General features: G+C 33.9%; 1 protein-coding gene across 4 annotated transcripts in view; it reads left to right on the plus strand.

Moving 5' to 3' along the window:
- The window catches only part of LOC149774791 (uncharacterized), a 41403-nt gene extending 38051 nt beyond the window's left edge, over positions 1 to 3352 (plus strand). For all 4 annotated transcript variants that reach the window (XM_089944802.1, XM_089944806.1, XM_089944805.1 and 1 more), the window contains 2 exons: positions 1093 to 1166; positions 2893 to 3352. The gene's annotated coding sequence lies outside the window, so the exon portion shown is untranslated. The remainder of the gene's footprint in view (positions 1 to 1092; positions 1167 to 2892) is intronic.
- The last annotated feature ends 9249 nt before the right edge of the window (positions 3353 to 12601 follow it).

The raw sequence follows: 12601 nt of genomic DNA on the forward strand, positions 1-12601 counted from the left end.
AGTTTGTTTTCAAATATTAACAACATATTAGCAACTGAACATTAATTATGATGTTATTTAGAAAAACCTTTTGCTTTTGCTATTTCAAATATTAATTATTTTACTTAATGAACTATGCGGCCTGTGACAAGGTGTAAATTTGTGTATGCGGCACTTGCACTGGAAAGTTTTCCCACCTCTGCATTATATGGTATCATTGTGATGACAGACACATTATTTGCTATCATTGTGACGACAGACACATTATTTGGTATCATCATGGTGACAGACATAGCATTTGGTATCATTATGATGACAGACACATTATATGGTATCATTGTGATGACAGACATTATTTGGTATCATTATGATGACAGACATTATTTGGTATCATTATGATGACAGACACATTATTTGGTGTCATTATGATGACAGACACATTATTTGGTATCATTATGATGACAGACATTATTTGGTATCATTATGATGACAGACACATTATTTGGTATCATTATGATGACAGACACGTTATTTGGTATCATTATGATGACAGACACATTATTTGGTGTCATTATGATGACAGACACATTATTTGGTATCATTATGATGACAGACATTATTTGGTATCATTATGATGACAAATACATTATTTGACAGACGCATTATTTTGTATCATTATGATGACAATCACATTATTTGATACACATGTATGGTAACATATTAGACATAATGCTGACATAGTAGACACAGATAGAAATATAAATAGAGGCATCTGAAACAGTAATTGATGAAAATGAAGGAAACTTGTACATTTTTCTTCACATATACAATAATAGTCACACACTTCAGGAGATTATTGCATATATTTCATTTTGATTTTTTTAATTACTTTTTGCTACTGATCATCCATTTTGTTTGATGCTGATACTTTTATTTGAAATCTTGTTTAATCGATACCTACATTTGAACAGACTTTGTTTTCTTCAAAGTTACCATATCAGTAGTCCATTCAGTGGTCACATAGTAGATATTATGAGAAGGAAGTTAAAAAATACTATCCAATCATTTTAGGAAGAAAGTGATTAATTCAGTGAACTTTTTCTTTCCCTGCAGAATCATACAGATGCCGATGGACAGGACGGACAGAGTAACTACAAAAACAAATGAACCCCCTATACAGTAGAAAGGTAATTACAATTCTGATAGCATCACCTAGGTGCACATGTGGATCTATAATAAAAACTTGGGCATTATTGTTACTGTAAATTAGTTTAGTATACCCTGAAATCTTGAAAATCTTTATTTGGTTCCATTTGTCTGTCCACACATGCATATATTTGTCTGCTCATCCCATCATTCATACATACTTCTGTCTGTCCATTCATATGTATATATTTACAGATGTACATCTGTCCTGCTCATCCCATCATTCATACATACAGTTGTACTTCTGTCTGTCCATTCATATGTATATATTTACAGATGTACATCTGTCCTGCCCATCCCACCACAGATGCATATGTATATCTGTCTTGTCCATCTCACCCTACATACATCTGTACAACTGTCTTGCATAACCCACCATACATACCGCTGTCTTGTCCATCCCACCATAAATACATCTGTACACCTGTCTTATCCATCCTGTCATACATACAGCTATACATCTGTTTTGCATATAGCGACCACTCCGGTGGCCTAGTGGTTAGAGCATCCACTTCAGATGCAGGAGTTTGTGGGTTTGAATCCCAGCCAAGTCATACCAGAAACATATAAAAATGGTACTAACAGCTGCCTGACTAGGTGCTCAGCATTAAGAGGTTAGTGTTGGGACTGGTCGGCCTTGTGTCAGGAAAATGTGATTGGGTGGGACATCATGCTACATGTCAGCAGCATGATGCCCCAGTGCTAGACATCACTATAAACTGCCACACTGTAAACATCGTAGTGATATGACTGAATTTTTTTTGAAAGCTACAAGTCCAAATTAAACACACGTATATACAACTGTATTGTCTATGTCCATCCATACAGCTATACATCTGTCTTTGTCCATCTCACCATTTATGCATACAGCTATATTGTCTCTGTCCATCCAACCAGCTAAACATCTGTTTTGTCAACCTCACCATTCATGCATACAGCTATTTTGTGTCTGTCCTTCCACACATACAGCCGCACATCTGTCGTGTACATTCAAGGAAGCTTGTTACCATGGTGACACAAAACTAAACATGACAAAGACAAACAAGATTTTGTAGGCATATTTCTTTCCCTATATAGATGACTTGATTATCATGGAAATTGAGGATTTTACATGCATTTTTTTGCTTTACCTTTTGAACTTGGGCTTTTTAAATTAGACCTTGTCATCATCATAATGCAACAAGTGCTTGACCAAGGCAAATTACATTTTTTTAAAGTGTTTATGTTATATAAGTCCTGAAAATTCTAATTTTATTCTTAACGCTTAAGTTTAAGCTTGTGTTTGATTAAGTTTTGAAAACATGACTCCTGATTAGTTTCATTTTGCGATTAAGCCAGGATCCCTGATCTACCAGTGCATACTAAACCAGCATATTTGGTCTGTGCAGTTTGCTAGAGGCAATCAGTGAAAGTCAAACCTCAAGCGATTCTCTAAATGATTTATCGATACGTCGATAAATTTCATGAAACACTGTCAAAAGTAATGTTTTGTTTACATAAATATATCTGATTTTGAATGTTTTATAAACAGAAAAAGGACAATGTATTGATTAATCATTTAGAGAATCGCTTGAGGTTTGACACACTCATATTATAAAATCTGACTGATTTTCATTATTTTTTAGTATCATTTATCTAAAATCTGAGCGATAATCAGTAAAATAATATTCTGTTATAATATATTTTGTAATTTGTTTTATTTTCTAGATAATATTCCCGTCAATGCGAAGGTTTTCTTCCATTCGAGATAAAAGTCAAGACAAATGCTATATCTGTCAACGGAAAAGGCATTGGTCTTCAGAATGTCCACAATGTCAAATCAAGACAGGTGTTAAAAGAGACAAAGGTCAAGATGCCTGTTATCATTGTCAAGAGAAAGGATATTAGGCTTCAGACTCTTATAAGAAAAAAGATAGCCGATCCAAGAAACAAGAGGAAGAGGGGGAGAGGGGTTCCAAACAGGAAGAAGAGGTACCCTACAAAAAGGTATAAGAACCTATACCTGTAAAGAAAGAGAAGAAAGTGAGGAAGAAGAGGAGAAGGAAAAACCTGCGACAGTAAAGAAATTCAAAAAAGGAGACAGTGAAAATACTAATGAACGTTTTAAATAATGTGTTGTGAAATTTGATTGTCACTTTTACGAGAATATAACAGAAAGAAAACACAAGTTTCTCTTGGCTTTGATTTTTATAATACTAATAAGATCATACACTCACATACTCACACACATACATCGTGGAAAAAAAAAGGGATTTAGTTTTATTTGATTTTTGCAAACATAGAGTAGTCTCTATTTGAGAAAGGTTGGTTGCCCTGAAAAGGACCGTTGGTTGTTTTACTTTGGGTTATTTTATTAAAAAAGAATAAGTCAGGAATGGTAGATAATGTGCTTTAACTGTCTTATCCCTTTACCACAGTCAAGATCTACTTCTTGACCTGCTAATGTCAATGATTTGGTAGAAATCATTAGTGTTGGTATCTCGGGTGTAGAGGGAGTGTAAACTGTAAATGGGATTTGAGTGTTTGACTGGGAAGGTCTTTTTCTCTTGGGTCATACTAAAGAAGTCTGATACATCTTTTTCAGACTAGTTAATTCTGCCAAAATGTCTAAGAGTACCGTGACCTTTTGACTTTCACCATCCGCCTTCTCTCCTAGACCTTGCTTCTTGTCTGCTTCTTCCGATCATTTTCTTCTTGCCTCTTCTGTTGAATGAGAAACGCTTGTTCTGCTTCTTTCTGCTGTTGCAAAAATTTCTCCAATTCTTATATCTGTCCCTGTTTTAATGCTCCACAGCTGGTGCACTCCAATTCATCGTCTTCATAGTTTCTGTGGTGTTTGAACTCTGTCGCATCGATTCATTGCGCACAGACGCTAGCGCATCTATATAGGGAATGAGACATCACAGTTAGCTCTCTTCAGATTGGAAGACAGATGCCACTCTGTGACTGAACTTTGTAACACATGTTAGGATTGCGTGAATGGAATGAGGAGAACCAGTTATTTATGGAAGAGTGGATCGAAACGGTTCGAGTTCTTTCAAACTCAATCCATTTTGATCCACTCTTCCACTATAAATAACCGTGGTTCTCCTCATTCCATTCAGCTGTTCCCATCATAAGATGTGGACTAACGTATAATCTTCTATGCTCCTGCTGTTCAACCCAGTCTATCCCATGTATGTCAAATCACCATGGGCTATCGCTCAGATCACCGATATGTCCCATTGGAAACGAAGGATATATGTGGAGAGACAAGGCTGTCTGAAGCGAGTCTTAATCTACGGTCCAGATGTCAGACGAAGTTTGAGGAAGAGAAGAAGACCTGTGAGATGCACTTTATGTAAACTGAATGATGTTAACAAACAAACCAAAGGCGTGTTTCAGGTCCACTCATATGTCTCAAGAAGACGTCTTTTCTCTGTTGCCTAAAAAACTTGTGTTGGTTGTATAGTTGTTTGTTTGTATATGTTTATGTCTCTAACCATGTCTCTTTGTTTATGTCTCTATTTTGTTTGTCCCTAGAGTAGCGCGTATTCAGGTCAGCCACCTTTCAACACTGTTCCGCCCAATAGCGGTCAGCCACTTGCAACATTGTTACCATCGTTTCCCCAGTGTTCGGTACCGTGAATTGTTGCTATACATTCCCTATGTTAAATATCCATTGTCCCTATACAGGCCCACCCATGTCAAAATCCCCTTTGTCCCTACAGTGCCGGGACCCTGTTTTAATACTAAGTCCCACTGTCCCTATAGTGCCCTGCTCTGCTAATAATATAGCTGAGAGGATCTACTATAAAATATATAAAAACTATTATTTTTGATTGTAAAGGAAAAAGGCTTCAGTTTTGACAAAATAACTAATTAGTGAGTGAAGACTCAGTGGCTAATCATAGCATGTATGTCTATCTACCATCATATAACAAAACATTCCTCAGAATCACTACAAAATCTTAGCATTCATTGTCTGGTTTTACACCAGAATTACACTATTAATCATTATTTATTTTTCCTTTGATATACAATTATTTCTGACCAACACAATCTTCTACTTATTATATGATCCAGTTTGCGAAACCTCTTATTATTTATTGCTAGTATTCTCTGAGTGTATATTTTTCTTTAAATCCTGTGTCTCTTTTCTTTGATTTTGGAAAAGTGAATGACAAGATCATGATCTACAATTCCCAGCATGTATGCAATATTCACCTTCTTAGGCTGATAAATATCAACTGAAATTCTCAGTACCAGATACACTAGAAAGGTGCTGGAGTCCATTTATGTGAAATCGATGAGAACAAGCCACACTTGCTGTATAATCCAATTTCTGTAGGAAATACTGTAGTTAGAACTTTGTTTTATTTATCTGTCTGTCTGTCTGGTTAGTGTCTAACAATGACATTAAGATCACAAAAAATTTAAGTGTGAATACATTCTTAACAGTTACGTCCTATGGCAAATTGATTAAGAAAACACTTTAGAAATTGTGTAAATGAACAAAAAGTAAGAACCAAAACATATGCAACATTGCAAGAACTGCTAGTCTGTTTGGCTAAAAGGATTAAATCAAATGTTCCAATTTTCCAGCTATCCATTTACAATTTTATAAGAAAATCAAATATAAGCTGACATTTAAAATGAAATACCAAGTTTCACCTGTCTTTGACTCTATTTTTGATGATGCATACATTGTTAGCTTTTATTCAAAATTAATTCGACCATTCTCTTTTAATTTACCTGACATGCTTGACAAAAGCAAAGAATCTCATAATAACATAATCAACAATATATTAAACAATTAGACACATTTCTCTTTTCAAATACAATTTTTTCATGTAAAAGAGCAAAGTAAGGAGAAGATTAAGGAAACAATCAGATCATTGGGTAGGAGATATATTCATCAAGCTGGACAATTTAGGATTTTGCATCATTTTCCAACATAGACAGCAACAAGAAAAAAAAGAACTTAATAAACAAATGACACTGTATGCAGAGTCTGAAATTGTGTCATCAATGAGAAATGTTTTAAACCCATGTGCCAATCCTCAGTCATAAAAAGTAATATTTGAAAATGAACACCAGGTTTATGGCCTTGCAGAAAGAATGAAAAGGTTAGAGGAAGAGGTTATATCTTCTTTGACACCAAGATGTGGGTCTTTGTTTGGGGCCTTTACAAAACAGTTCTTGATGAGAGGAAACATGATTATATTGTGTCACAGTCTGTTTTTTTTTTATATATATGCATACTATGGCCTTTGAGTATATATTTGTGTAACTAGGATATCAACTCAGTCAAATATATATTTATATGTATATTAAAGTATATCTTTAAATTAGGGTAAAATATAGATGTAAAAATGTGAATGAGAGTCGAAAGATAAATTTGAACATTTACACAATTTTAATTTTCTTTTTCATATCATCTGTAATGATTTTCTGAATAAAATCATATATTAATTTTGATGCTATATATATCAATGAGTTAGTTATGCCATTTTATTCCCCTTATACAACATGCCATATGATAGTATGAAAACAATGTGTGTAAAAAATGCCCAAACTCAATGGAGAAATTAAAAATCTTGTGGCATAGAAAAAAAGTTATATAACAAAATTTTGTTCTTATTGTTATTTTATAATACAATTAAGGCAAAAATTAAGAAAATGGAGTTTTGCATGCTTCTTAATACTGATGTCAGAGCCTTTTGACCTCAGGGAACCTCATTCCATCCTTGTTTAAACTAGAATTGAATATGAGTAAATTTGGCAAATGTCATATTTAGGTCAGGATTGGTAGAACATTATTAGAAGTATTTTGGTGAACATGATATGATGATCCATTCAGGAGTACTAGCAGTAGTGTAAAAAAGATTGGTAGCAATAATCGATGAGAAACACCATCGTCATTTAGGACCAAATAGACCATGGGATGAATGGGTATGTAAGGTTTTGGTGGAGTTTAACTTGTGATGATGGACATGTGATGCCATACAGATGACAGATGATAAACTATCACATAAGCTCTTCTTGTGTCTGACCACTAGAGCTAAAATTTTAATTGAGGTTCAAATATTGTTGATGGTTGTCATGACAGCAGTGTCTGAGGGGCATTATTTTCATTTAGCTTGAACTAGACTTTGAGATAAATGTGTGTAATGATTACTGTAATCCTCGGGAAAACAGTATATATAGTACAGTTGTGCCAATGGACATGTGATATCATAATGATGAAAGATGAAGGAAAGAAGGCCATCATTCTCATAAGTAGTTCAATCAGAACATCCTTAGCATTTTCCATCTCAAGCTAGAACAAACCATCCCTTTTTATCATCATAATAACTTCACTGACAACACAATTGTATTTAATCAGTACCTGCAATGTAGCCAATAGTTTTAAGCTTCAAAAACCTAATGATTTCATCAATCTTCTTTTATTAAAAAGTTTCAAAATTTTATGAATAACATTCCAAGTTAAATGGCCAAGTATAACATCGATTGTTCAAGTGTTGTTTAGCATTGTTTTCAACATCTAACACACTATAAGAATATGTTCTTCACACCTTTAGCCAGATGTTTATCTGCAGTTTCATGACAATTACATCTGATTGTCATTCAGAAAGTTAAAGTTATTCAACTCACACATGGAAGAAACAAGTATATTCCAACTGTTAAGATTTTCTGGTCTATGACAAAAAAGATATAAACTCAGTTTAATAAATTTATTCTGGTAGCTTCTGTATTATGGAAATACTACAAAATCAAAACAGCTAGATTTTCTGTCAAAAAACTACTCGACTCCAAATCTTATGAAAAATATATGCTGACCAACCAAAAGGCTGTTATTATCTATTAATAGTAAGGTTTCCATATAAAAAGTAATGCTTTATTTCTCAAAATAGTGAGTTGACGTTTTATGATGGAGGGGTTTATTCCAGTTTTAATTGTTTAGGTCCAATTCGCAACACAAAAGTTCCAGAAATATCATGAATATCTTATTTGAATTTCTTTTCCCTTTCAAGAGGAATAAACATGGATTTTCTATATTAATAGCTTCAAATGAAAACATGAACAACAGTATTGTAAAATGCTTAACGATTATTACCAACAAAGAAGTGTAGACAAAGAAACAAAATATCATTCAATATTTAAATCTACTTCAGCTGACTACACAAATATGTCCATTTTGGTCTGCTGGGAGAAACATATTCATTTTCATCTTCATCATATAATGCACAACATCCATTTATGTCTTTATCACATAATATCAAGTTTAATACTACAATTGGCCCCACATTGAATACTAGTAAACAATCCACAAAGTATCTTAATAACATACATCAGTGTTTACAAAAATATTTAAATTTAAACCATTATAGAAAATATCTCAAAAATGCATCACAAGGTATATAAAACAATCTTGAACATTTTTGGAAATATTTCTTAATACATATAAAAACTTTCAATGAAATTGAAGCTTTAGAAAATCTTTTAACAAAATCATTCTTTCTTATATGAATGCATGTTCTGAACAACAATCAACAAAAGCTGAACACATATATTAACACAAAACATGAAATAATGTGATTTTATTTGGTTAAGAATCCTTGCATTGAAAATAAAAATGCCGTTAGAAAATGTAAGGAAAAGTTGTTTAAGCATGTGAGGTTATTTACGTTACTAAGTCAAGTCTTCAATGTTCAAAGGAACATTTTAAAACTCTTTTAGCATATTAACTGCTGTTATTAGGTTGGGGAATTTCCAAGCACCTGGAAAAAAATAAATCTAAAACCTATACTGAGGTTGAAATTTTGAAACAATGCACACATTATCTAATTCAGTATATACATTTGAAATTATACAGAAATCTTAACTTCCCCTGCCCCCCAAACAAAAAGAGACAGATACAAAGGTATACTTGAAAAAATCTTGAATGCCTTAAATAAATTACTCTATACTCTTATTCATCATCATCAACTGCTCCGGTGGCCAAGTGGTTCAAGCATCCGCCTCAGATGCGGGAGGGCGTGGGTTCAATCCCTGGCCGAGTCATATCAAAGACTTACAAAAATGGTACTAACAGCTGCCTCGCTTGGCGCTCAGCATTAAGACATTAGCGTTAGGACTGGTTGGCCTAAAGGTATGTAGGTATGTTAAAAATCCAAATCACACAGACTCATTCTTTCATTCATTTATTTCTTATTTAATCTGTTAGTTAGGACAAAAATTAAAGAAAACAAGATTAAAGTTAGCTAACATAATGATTATCATATGCACTTGTATATATGCTACCACCTGACATAACCTGTATAGAGATCAAAAGATATTCCTAAAAACACAAATAATTAACTAACAGATTAAATGAGAAATAAATGAATTAAAGAATGAGTGTGTGTGGTTTGGATTTTTAACATACCTTTAAAAAAATTCGGTCATATCACTTCGATGTCTGCAGTGTGGCAGTTTATAGTGATGTCTAACACTGGGGCATCATGCCGCAGACTTGTTGCACAATGTCCCATCCAGTCATTTTGTCCTGACACCAGGCTGACCAGTCCTTACAATAACCTCTTAATGCTGAGTGTCTAGTCTTTGGTATGACACATCCAGGGTTAAACCTGTGACCTCCCACATCCGACGTGGATGAAAGAATGAACTGCTGATAAAGTTGTCATACAAGCCTAATCAAATATGCTAAATACCCTCTTTCCTGCTTTCCTTCTTTCCTCATTACTGAATATATGTCAGCATCCAGATTTCCACTACTTAACCCCCACCCACCCAGAACGTATGAACATTGATGGGGAGGGAGGAGAAAATACAATATGTATAATACATGTCATGTCTATTTCAGCTATATCATTCAGTTTGGAAATTCTTCATGATCAAAACATATCCATTGCAATACTGGCTATTGTTATTGATACAATGTGGTTCAAGGTTTAGGTGGTGTATGTTCAAACATAACAAACTGCATCCAACTCCTTCAGAAGGCTTAGACCTGTCATCTTTACAATTAATGCCACTCTGCAGACAAAATTCTGTCAACTGTTTGTTTCTGGGTCTTTTGCATAACAATAATCCATATGATCTTTTATTTCCAGAACCTACATGATTTATTATACATGGGTAAAAAATTTAAAGGTATACAAATCTGAAAATATTCACCATTTAAACTTTTCATATATTGCTGTACTACATACATGATGACATTCAAAGCAAGAGGAAAAGATGTGCAGCAATGTTTTGGTTTATTGATTCCTTTGAACCTAACCCCATGATTACAACCCTCATACTCAAACTGAGACCAAACAAAACGTCTCATTGATACATGGCTTGATACCTTGGATGTAGTAAATTTCGGTACAGTTTGAGGCTCTAAATGGTTTTTTAAAATAATTTTGCTGCTCAATATACATCATTACAAGTGTCTTTCACAAACTTCAAAAATATAATTTTGTATTTTGTTGGCTTTTTTAATTTTTTTGTTTGTAAAAGTAGGCAACACATTTTATGACAAGACTGAAAATAAGAGAGGGCCCAGTCTAAAATTAGCAATGCACTGGGCGACAGACTATTCAATTTTTTAGTATTACTATTCAAACTCTGTGTTCAAAGTATACCAAACTCAAACCATCCGAGTGTTCAATGTATCCCAACTTAAAGTATCCATCTTTGTTCAAAGTATCCCAAGCTTAAAGTATCCATCTGTGTTCAAAGTATCCCAAGCATAAAGGATCCATCTGTGTTCAAAGTACCCCAAGCTTAAAGTATCTGTATGAGTGTTCAAAGTATCCCAAGCTTATGAATCAATTAAATTCCTGTTCCATCAAGTATTGAATGTGTGTGATATTTCAGTTGTTTAAATTAAGGCACTTTATCACTGGGATATAATGCATGCTTAGATGTTTTTCAACAAACTTTAAACACTGATGCCAAGGTGTCCCTGCTGAAAGAATCAAAGTTCTGCAATGTCAATTGTTTTATGCTGTTTGAGTTCTTTAGTAATCCAATAACAATCCATTCACATCTTTAATCCTTTCTCAATTACTTCTGATCACATACAATATAATCCAAACATTATGTTACTTTCTCTATAATCAGAAATCAAAGGGCCATGCTCACACAAGCCAATTCACAGTTACATGATCACAGGAATCCCTGCTATAAATAAAAATCATTAATCACATGGTATGAAGAAAGTAAAATTTTATGTTCCTGAATCTGTTTAATAATAATTCTGTCTACACAGAAGATTTCAAGGAGTGCTTGGAGGAATGGGAGATAACCCTCATCTCAGGAGGAAAGCCCTCTTGACCAGGATGTTCACATGTATGCAAATAGTGCTGGCATTTTATAGTGAGTAGAGTTATTTCCCTTGTTTCTCCCAAGAAACATTAAGGCCACAATAAACAAAGCCTTCGTTGATACCTATAATAAAACAAATGCATTCCAGATGTAAACTGGAGTAAATTTACATACATACAATTTCCATTATCTTTCTGAAAGGATATACAATGACTACAGATATGATAGAAAATCAGTACATGATGGTGATTGATGCCCTTCCATCTTTAATTAAAGACAGAGATAAAATAATGTCAATTGATTTTTTTAAACAATGGCTTGCAAATATAGCCTTTGCAACCAAAAAAAATTAATATGAAGTAACATATGTCAAATATTAGTTTTAGAGTTCAGGAAATTTTCTACACTACATCAGTCTCTGAAAGATGATGACATGATACTCAAATGAACTTTAACTTAAAGTAACAAGAGTCATCTGGATACAATATAGCTGTAACCAGTCTAAAACTTACTTTTTCTATAGTAACTTGGTTGTAACTTATGTTTTCTAAAGGAACCAGTCTGTAACTTATGTAAAGACGTAAACAGGACATATTCTTTGCTGGAGTACTCCTATATTTGTATACTACTTATGCTACACTTTTTTCCATGGTAACATAAAAAATACAAAATGCAGAAATTCAAAGTAATAAAAGTATATGCACCTTGCTTGACATGTGTCATAAGCCTGGGTCAAATCTCTTTAACAGTCTGAGAGCTGGGTTTAGCAAATGAAAGTGTTTATGGACAGAAGCACAGAGGTGGACAAAATGGCTGCTCCCCACACACACACACACACACAACACCTCTATCACACATAGAGGGAATGGTTTGCCTTTTGGTTTGAAACCCACATTCAACGCATTAATCGCTACATCATGCAGTGAAAAAAATGGCCTTTCCCAATGACACGCTGAGGCATCCAATCAGGGCTGGCCTAGATCTATAGTGAACCTGTATCCCTGGACTAAAAGTCTGGTAGTCTAGCGACTGAGTTAATGTGGTGCCATACCAGGGGATAACAAAATATTAATTAATTTCCTAAAGGAAAGTAAATGAACATCGCAAGATGACT

The sequence above is a fragment of the Sinohyriopsis cumingii genome, unplaced genomic scaffold (genome assembly GCF_028554795.1).
Source record: "Sinohyriopsis cumingii isolate HCF-2022 unplaced genomic scaffold, ASM2855479v2 utg000160l, whole genome shotgun sequence".
In the NCBI taxonomy this organism is placed as follows: Eukaryota; Metazoa; Mollusca; class Bivalvia; order Unionida; family Unionidae; genus Sinohyriopsis; species Sinohyriopsis cumingii.